Raw genomic sequence first — 9,067 nt, 5'->3', positions numbered from 1 at the left:
GGACCCACGGTGCTGTGGGTACCAGAGCCATCCCAGCATGGCACTCTGGGATGGAGGACAGAGCTGGAGATGCTCTGAGGAGAGGTACCAGGATGTAGAAGAGAAGAAACAGGACAAGAAAGGGGCTGGCTGCAAAGCTCAGCAAGGCCATCCCTTCTGCACGTTCCCTTCAGGAATTCCTTAGCCCTGTGGTATTTCTCCAGGAGCAAAGAGGCTTTCCATCAAGGGGCATGGTGGACATGGACAGGCCCCTTTACTGTACTCCTCTGCCTTGTGAACTCCTTCTGGGGGCTGTGAAAGCTAAGCACAGGGGTTCCCATCCGAGGAGCGTGGGTCAGTGGGGTCCTCCCTGCTGGGGAAGCCCAGGCTGTCTGAGCCAGTCCAGGAATGAGGCATTCACTGCTCCGTTAGCCAGTCTCCCAGCAACCTGAGCTTCCCGACAGCAGCAAAGACAGGGTCTCTTTCTCTCTGAACTTCTGGCACCCTTGTGAGGACCTCATATCTCTTCTACCCCGTGGTGCCAAAGCAGAAAGTTTGGGCTCCTAACAGAAGCAGGAGTGGCAGCAAGTAAGCCACTTCGTGCCATGATGGCAACTCACTGGTCTGGACCACTGAGGACTCTTCCCCAGGGCACCCTTAGGGACAAATGATAAAAATGCTACTGAGGTTGCACTAAGGCTATCCTGCTTTCAGGTAAAACTGGATCAAGGGTGTCAGTCACTGAAGTCTTCTGCCCCTCACCACTGATTTAAAGCAGATTCACATAAATTCAATGTGTCAGGGCATGGTGGCACACGCCCAATACTCAGGAACTGAGCCCAGCTTGGGCTGCAGAGAATCAAATAAAGTGAATAGAATACAAATGGGTTGGGAATCCAGCTTAGTGACAGAACACCAGCCTAGCCTGTGCAGGATCCCAGGTTCAATCCCCAGTGTTACAGAACATTAATAAAAGTTAATGAATTCTTTAAAAACTAAATTCTTATTGAGCTCCTGTGCCCATTTAGCATGATGGCCCAAAAGCCTCAATGGTTCCTCTGCCCTGAAACCCACACTTGGCAGGAAGTGTGGCTTCCATGGGGAAATGGGTGTGCTGTTAACAACGGGTAGTGGGGGTAGGGCAGGTCCAGGCCCCAGCTCGCCAGTGGTTTATTTCCTCCTGACCATCTCAGACAGAGCTCAGCCTAAGGCAGAAGGCGGGTCTGGTGATGGGGATGAGTCAGGAGATGGGGAAGCAGGAAGAAGAGGAAGAGCCAAGTGAGAGGGACAAGCAATGGTTCAGACCTCACGTTCAAGTGCGGAAGGCAGAAAGGTGGAAGTCTTGAGGACACGAACAGCTCTCACGTCCTTCCAGCCCAGCCAGGACCTCCCGTCTACCTAGCTGGTCCGGTGTAGACCAAACAGGGTCTCGCCAGTTCTTTGCCTCCCTGAGTTCCCTGAAGGAATCCTGCAGACTCTGGGTACTGGGTTTGCCTTTCCATGTGCTCGTTTAGAGAATTATTCATTTATTCAAGCTGTTGTTGAGACTAGTATTTATTGAGCAACTACAGTGTGTGAGATGGTATGGAAATGCCACTGACGTTCTAGCACCAAAGTCAATCAAGAATTGAGAAATGAAAGAATAAGATTATTTTGAGGGCTAGAGGGATGAGTCTGCAGGTAAGGGGGTAGGCATGCTTGTTATGTGAGCATGGATCCCAGCACCCTTACAAAGCCAGGCATGGTTGTTGGGACTCCAGCTCTGGCTCCATTCCAAACCGCGCCCCTCAGAAAGCCCCCCAAGGATCAGCTCCTCTGGAGCTGCTCAAAGACCACACCTCCAGGGTATGTAAGGCTCCCTCCTTAGGAGCAGCCCTGTGGTCTCCCCTTTTTTCCAAGACCAGCCAGGAATGCTTTGCTCAGATTAAATCTGGACTTTTAATTTGGCCTGATCTGATTTATTGCATAGGTAGAGAAAGCCACTATCAGGGTGTGGAAACTTTTCAATGGTCTCACATGTGCTTGTAACCCCAGTGTGGTTAGGGAGAGGAGACAGGAGGATAGGTGGGCCTTTCCAGTTACCAGCCTTGCTCTGGGTTCTTGTTCTCGAAGGAACAAGGCAGCCAGCGAGACATAGAACAGGCCACTAGGCGTTCTTCTCTGGCTTCTATGTATGCGTGCATGGACACCTAAAAACACATAAATATACACACACCCCTCTCTCTCATACAGACACACACACACACACACACACACACACACACACACACACACACACACGAAATAGATGACTTTTAAAGAAAAGATTGCTTTAAGATGAATGTCACTGCCACAAAGGGATTACTACCAGCCTGAATCCTTTTGAGGACAGTCGATCAAGGACAGTCTCACCGAGGGTATGGCACTTGAACTGAGTCCTAGAAAATGGGCTTTGCAGGCCTACAGAGCAAGGAGTGTGACTCTGAAAGCCTGAGACAGTGTTGGAGCTGGCATTGCTGGGGGCTTAGGGCTGGACCTGCAGCAGAAGTGGTCCCAAGGCGGGGACTGGGCCTGCAGACTCCACCTCTGCAGGCCTCTCTGCACTGTGCTTCCCAAGGACCCATTCCTTCAAAGAAGATCCCAGAGTGCCCCCTCTGGGCTGTCACCCAGGGCCAGCGGACAGGGAAAGAGAAAGAAAGCTATGTGGCCCAGGGTTCGAGAGCAAGGGAGGAAACGTGCTAAGGAAAGCTGGCAGAGTTATGCTGGGCACCTTTGTCTGTCCTCCAGATGCCTCTGCACTTCCTGTCCTGCTCGGGGACTGCACGGCCCCTGTGTCTGGCTTTGCTTTGGGCTCAGTGCGATCGATGAGGAGATAAGACATCAATGGAAGAAGAAGAATGAAGCCTCTTCTTAGTTCCAGTGTCCCTTCTTCACGATTGCAGTCATTGGCCCTCTAGGGCGGTCAGCGGGGTCAACCTCAGGTTTCTGTCCAGGTTCTTAGGGCACCCCTTAACTCCTCACTCCTACTCCCCAGCTCCTGACTGCTCAAGACAAAGCTCTAGGAATTACTGAAAGGTCTCATAGCCACAGCAAGGAATTGAGGTTCTGCCATGAAAGTGGGGTGAGATCAGAGCTGGTTGTAGAGACCCTCAGAGTCACCAGGGGGTGACAGGCTGGAACTGGTTCCAATCTACCTGGGACTTCCTGGCTCCAGGGATGTCTTTGCGACTGCCCCTTGAAGGAGCTGTGTGTTCTGGGCCCTGATGAAGGGATGGAGGTGGGTGGCTCAGGGTGTGTCCCTCAAATGAATTGGAGATCAAGACATAGTGACAAAATAAGGCAGAGCAAGACGCTCTCAACGGTCTTGGCTTCCCAGAGTTTTTCAGAGGCCAGCCAGAGTCATTTAAACCGGCTTCGGCAAAGACAAAGCCAGTCAAAGGGACTTACTGGCTGTTTACAGAGCTGGGAAGGCTGGACAGCTTCGTGGGGGCAGGGAAGGGGAAGAGGGAGGGTTGCCCTCTCTCCCTGGGTCTTGGCTCCACTTCCATCTTTGTGTCTCTCTCACGTCAGGTAAGCCGTGGCCTTCTACTACCCTGTACCACACCAAGTTCCCTCACAGCTGAAAGGCAGGTGCATCCCAGACAGAGACCAGCAAATGTCGTTGAATTATCAGCTGGTTTCAGTGGATTCTTTATTTGTTTCTTTGTTTTGTTTTGTTTTTTCAAGACAGGGTTTCTCTGTGTAGTTTTGGTGCCTGTCCTGGATCTCGCTCTGTAGACCAGGCTGGCCTCGAACTCACAGAGATCCGCCTGCCTCTGCCTCCCTAGTGCTTGGGATTAAAGGTGTGCACCACCGCCACCCTGACACTCAGTGGATTCTTAAAGCCCAGCTGAGTTCTGCCTTGCCAAGGGGAATGAACCCACTTTCCATCCAGGTCTATGCCAGGCAGCCACCGTGGAGCTGGGAGGTGGGTCACATCTACTGAACTCCATCAGCCGGAACTAAGGACCTGGTCCTGGGAAGGCACAGATGACAGATGCCTGCCCCTCCAAAGCTTTAGGCAATTGCATTGTCACTGTGAAGAAGGACCAATTGTCCCGACTAACTGTATTTCTGGCTCTTTGTTCTCTGATTCCTACCAAATGTATCTCAAATTCCAGGAACAAGGAGAGCCCCAAGCTTCCACCCTCTGACTGGAAGTGGCCTGCCCCTCTCAGCAAGAACAATCATCTCCTAACAAGAAACAAATTGCCCCTAATAATGATGCCCTGGAGCCAACAGGACCCAAAACCAGACCTGAGATAGTCATCAACCAGACCATTACCGGACCAAGAATGCTTGGTTATGCACTTTCTGCTCTGTCTCCATATACCTTGAGGCTCTGCTAACACTCTGAAGCCAGGGACCAGAGTGATGCTTCCTATTTCTTCTCAATGTGACTACATTGGATAGCCAATCATGTCATGCCCTTGCTTCTCCACCACTCATCTCCACCTGACTGGACTCTTGGCTGGTCTGGTCAAGGGGCCTCTAGCACCAAGGACTGTTGGAAGCAATCCCTGTCTCTGCAGTGACCCAGACTCTGTCCTAATGCCATTGGAGTTCAGCACCTAGAATGGAGTTCATAAGAGAATTCTTGAATGAGTGAGTGAATGAATGAAATGTTTGCCATAGCCTGACACTGCCAATTGAAGCCTGGGTAGTTTTCTAGGTCTATGGTGTCCTCTATTGCTGTGAAGAGACACCATGTCTAAGGCCACTTATAAGAAAAGAAAGCATTTCATTGGGGGCTTGCTTGCAATCTCAAAGAGTGAGTCCATGACCATCATGGTGGGGAGTTTGGCAACTGGCAACAGGCATGGTGCTGGAGCGGTAGCTGAGAGAAAGAACAACTGGGGCTAGCATGGGATTTTGAAATCTCCCCTGCCCTCAGCCATAACAATGACACACCTCCTCCAACAAGGCCACATGTAATCCTTCCCAAAACAGTTCCACCAACTAGGGAGCAAGCATTCAAATACATAACATCCCCGGGGGGGGGGGGGGCATTCTCATTCCAACCACCGTCTATGTAACAAACCTCCATAACTAAGGTGTCTCTGAACATCTGAAATTCATCTTCTCCCAGTTCTGGATGCTGAAGCCCACTCAGGCACCCACAGGGCCACACGCTCCCCAGGAAGCCCCCAGAGGAGAATCCTTCCTAACCTCTTCCAGCAGCTGGTGGCCAACAAACTCTTGTGGCATGCTATCCTCTAGGCATAGCGTGGCAGCTGTTGTGGGATCAGAACAGCTGTGACTCCCCACATGAGGCCCTCACAGGATGGAGGAAGAGAGGGCTCATGGGCCCACACACGGCAGTGTGTGAGGATTCAGGAGTGACTCCTGAGGTGACATGTAAGAGGTAGGAGGCCTTGCCCTTCCCTGAGGATTATATAAACAGATAATGGTAGTTGGCCAGGAGGGACGTTTGGTTATGAAGCTCCTCATTTACCCATAGTCTCATATGTACCCCCTCATGCTTCTGTAAAGAGCTCCAATTAGAGCCAGGTTGATGGGTCCATGGGTAAGGGCACTTGGCTTCCAAGCCTGAGGACCTGAGCTTGATCCCTAGAACCCACATAGCAGAAGAAAACAAATTCTCCCAAGTTCCACCTAGGGACTTAAAAAGAACATCTCCTTCCCTTCCTCAGAGGAGCCACAAATCTCTGCTGTTTGGGCTCCACATCTTCCTAAGACTTTCAGGGAAAGACTGAAATGGAAACCAGGTGTCACTCGAATATTATTCTGGCCTCCCCTCAGGTCCTTATCTCTGTAGGAAGAATTCAGATGAGACACACAGAGTGTGGTGAAGAAGACATCGTTTATCGCAAAAGAAAGCATGCTTACCAGGGTGATGGATGATGATGACCATAGCCACCACTGTGCTGATGCATTGTGGGTAGGCTTCATACTGTTTCTAAAGGCTCTAGAATAGATAGCTTTTCCTAGGTGATTGACAGGCCCCCATTTGGATTGACTTTCTGGAGAAGGCAATGGTACATGAAGTGTTCTGCTGGATAGGAATTGTGCAAGGCTTGGGGCTTCCGGAAGGAGGTTTAGCTAGTTTTCAATTAATGGCTACCAGACAGTTCTGGATGTCTCAGAACTTAATGTCCCCTGCTAGGATATGATTCAGATCCCATTTTCCTGACCAGTAGCATCCCACAGTTCCGGTCCTTGTCTCTACAGCTGTGGTCTAGGAGGGAGGGGTAGAGCCCTAATGTCCTTCCAGGTGGCTAATATCTAGTTAACTATCTGACACAGTAGCTGAAATGTGGTCAAAAGTGATCACTGTCAATCTCCGGCCAGGTGGTAGAGAGCAGCGAAGTCTTGTCTGAAGGGGACAGCCTAGCCTCAGCTAGCAGCTGTCACATGGACACTGGTACCCAGGGTTGCCTATTAAAGACTATTGGGGCCCAGCCCCTTAATAGCCTTTTCCCAGGGTCTGTGGAAGAATCTAACAACCAGCCGAGGAATCTAATCTTAATGATATCAAATGAATCTACTTACACGAAACTCTTTAGTCCATTCACTTCATTCTTCTGAGTAAGTTCTCTCTCTACACAGCTTCTTTTCTGCTCTCATACTGGGCTCCTTTCTTGCCTGATTCTCTCTACATTTTTCTGCTGTCCTTTCGAAGTTCTATCTTAGTTCTCTCATCTAGGTCTTCCCCATCTAGCTCTTCCTCATCTTCCACCTCGTTTCTTCTAGTCCTTCCCAGTCTCTGAGGTCTTTCAGTTATATACCCACACAAAGCAGCAATTCTCTGGCCAAGGCAAGGTCACACAGGCTTGAATTCTTTCAGGGTCAAGCAGAGAGAGGGGGATAAGGTCCACACAAAGCAACAATTGTCAGCTATCTTTTACGACTCCAAAGAGACGTGACTATGGGGAATAGAATCAACTGAGGGCTAAATTCAGTTAGTATGTCTAGGAAAAGAGGCTTGTGTGCCCAAACTGTATTCTTAGAAGTGGTTAGGTAAAGCGTTAGGAGAAAACTGCCCTTTTTCCCTTTGGCCCCTGATCTGTCCAGTTTCATCTGGGCTGTGCCATTTTCTGGCAGGGCGGGGGAAGTGTGCTCCGTAGCTGTGCAACCTGCATCACAGCTTGATGTACCTGGTAAGTAAAAGCGCTTTGGTTCTGGGTTAATTTTAAAGGGGCATCTAGCACTAGAAATAAGACTTGGAAAGGGGAAGGCTAAGCTTAATAGCACTTCTGCCTGGCCTGGCCGTTGTCAGTGTACATTTTCACCCTCTCTCAGGAACTAAAAGGAAGTCTGGAATGCTATCTCTCTGTAATCTGTTCTTAGAAATTCTGGGAAGTATCACAGATAAGATACTTACGTCCGGAGATGGTCTTGGACGGATGTCGGATGTCGCTAATGATGATCATTACAAAAAGGCCTGAAGTTAGGGGTTTGGCTGTGTGACTTCTGTTAGCACAGTTGGGAGATGTTATCCAAATACTTTAATTGAATAGGGGAAATTGTGCCTAATGAATGATAAAACACACTGTTCTAAGAATGGAAAAGCTACAGTAACCCAGGAGAAATTCATTGCAGGAAACGGCTAATATTCAAAAGTCAATATCACCAAGACTCCTTAAGACTTGGTTTTATCCTCTGGAAGAGTTCTTAACTCTTTTGCCATAGTCAGCTGAATTCCTACTTCATATTTCGGTGGCTCACAGCAGTTGCCAGGTCTAGGACATTTTTCAAACGAAACCAGAAAGTCTGATTTATACATAAGGCTTCCCAAATTTCAAAATGCTATTCAGCCCACAAGCCACGAGTTTGCAACCCCTGCTTTAGTGAGACAACTTTTTCCACTTTCACAACCTGATCTCCAACTTGGCTCTCTGGCTATCCACAGGACTTGGTGGTCAGGAGCCAAATGGGGCTGGGCCGGCAGGCAACCCCCCTCCCCAGAGGCCGCCCCTTCCCAAAGCCTGGGCTGACCTCTCAGATGGCCCAGCTCCCTCTTACAGATCCTGGTCCCAAGGGACTCCTTGCAGCTGACCCTGGCAAACCAACTCCAAGGCCTGCCCGGGCAAGCCTGAACTTGTCAGAAGCCCACCCAAACACAAGTCACAGAGCTTTCCCAAGCCCTGGGATAGGGGGCACACTCTTCACCATGACCTCCAAGCCCCTTAGGCAGGGTGATGCCGGCTACCTCAGCCCATGACCTTGCTTCTTTAATCAGTCCCAGCTCACCCTAATCCCACCTTCTTCTCCCCAGCCTTGTCCTTGTCGGGCCCCTTGGGTAGGATAGCCTCCACCTTTAAGATGGAGGGTACTTCCTTCTCTGATACAGTGTGCTGGAAATGTCTGTCCTCCTCCCCACCTGGGCGCCCCAGGTTTAGCCCAGGAACAGCTCAGATAGCACTTCTTCCAAGAAGCTTTCCTGGAATGTCCATATTAGTTGAGTGGGGGGCAGAGGGTAAGGTCAGACTCAATTGTCTTTCCTAAGAGAGGACACTTCTCAGGGTGAAGTGCTGTGTTCTTCGCTGTACGCGTTCCACTGAGGACTACCAGTGAGACCAAGCAAATGCTTACTTGCTTTGGGAAGGAGGGAGGGAGAGAGGGAGAGAAGGAGGGAGGGAAGGAGGGAGGGAAGGAGGGAGGGAAGGAGGGAGGGAAGGAGGGAGAGCAGGCAGGCAGGCACGCTAGATTCTACCAGCTTCTATCTGACTCTTTCTACCTCTTCTCAATTTCCTCGCTTGTGTTTCCATGGCTGATTATTCAAAATCTTTGCTTCGCACCATCAGTAAAGGTCAGAGTCCTCTTGCTTCTAACCTTCACTTTTCTGACCCCTGTCCTGGCATCCCTCCAAAGACAAGGCCGCCATCCGATATCTAAATATCAAGAGCCTCTACAGTACCAGTTGTTTAACGCAAGGATCTTTAGCTGTGCTCCATGATGGGAGCCTGTAGGGGTAGAGGTGGAGTGGTGGAGAAGCTCAGCTAGGGAGCAAGGAGGCCAGAGGTAGCTGGAGGCAGAAGGGGGGTGGGGAATGTAAAAAGAAGTGGGAAGAAGCTGGGAACGGGGAATGGGGGTGGGGAAGACAGGG

This window comes from Peromyscus californicus, unplaced genomic scaffold (assembly GCF_007827085.1).
Source record: "Peromyscus californicus insignis strain IS unplaced genomic scaffold, ASM782708v3 Scaffold_8__1_contigs__length_139910024, whole genome shotgun sequence".
NCBI lineage: Eukaryota > Metazoa > Chordata > Mammalia > Rodentia > Cricetidae > Peromyscus > Peromyscus californicus.
Note: the sequence above shows the minus strand (reverse complement) of the source record.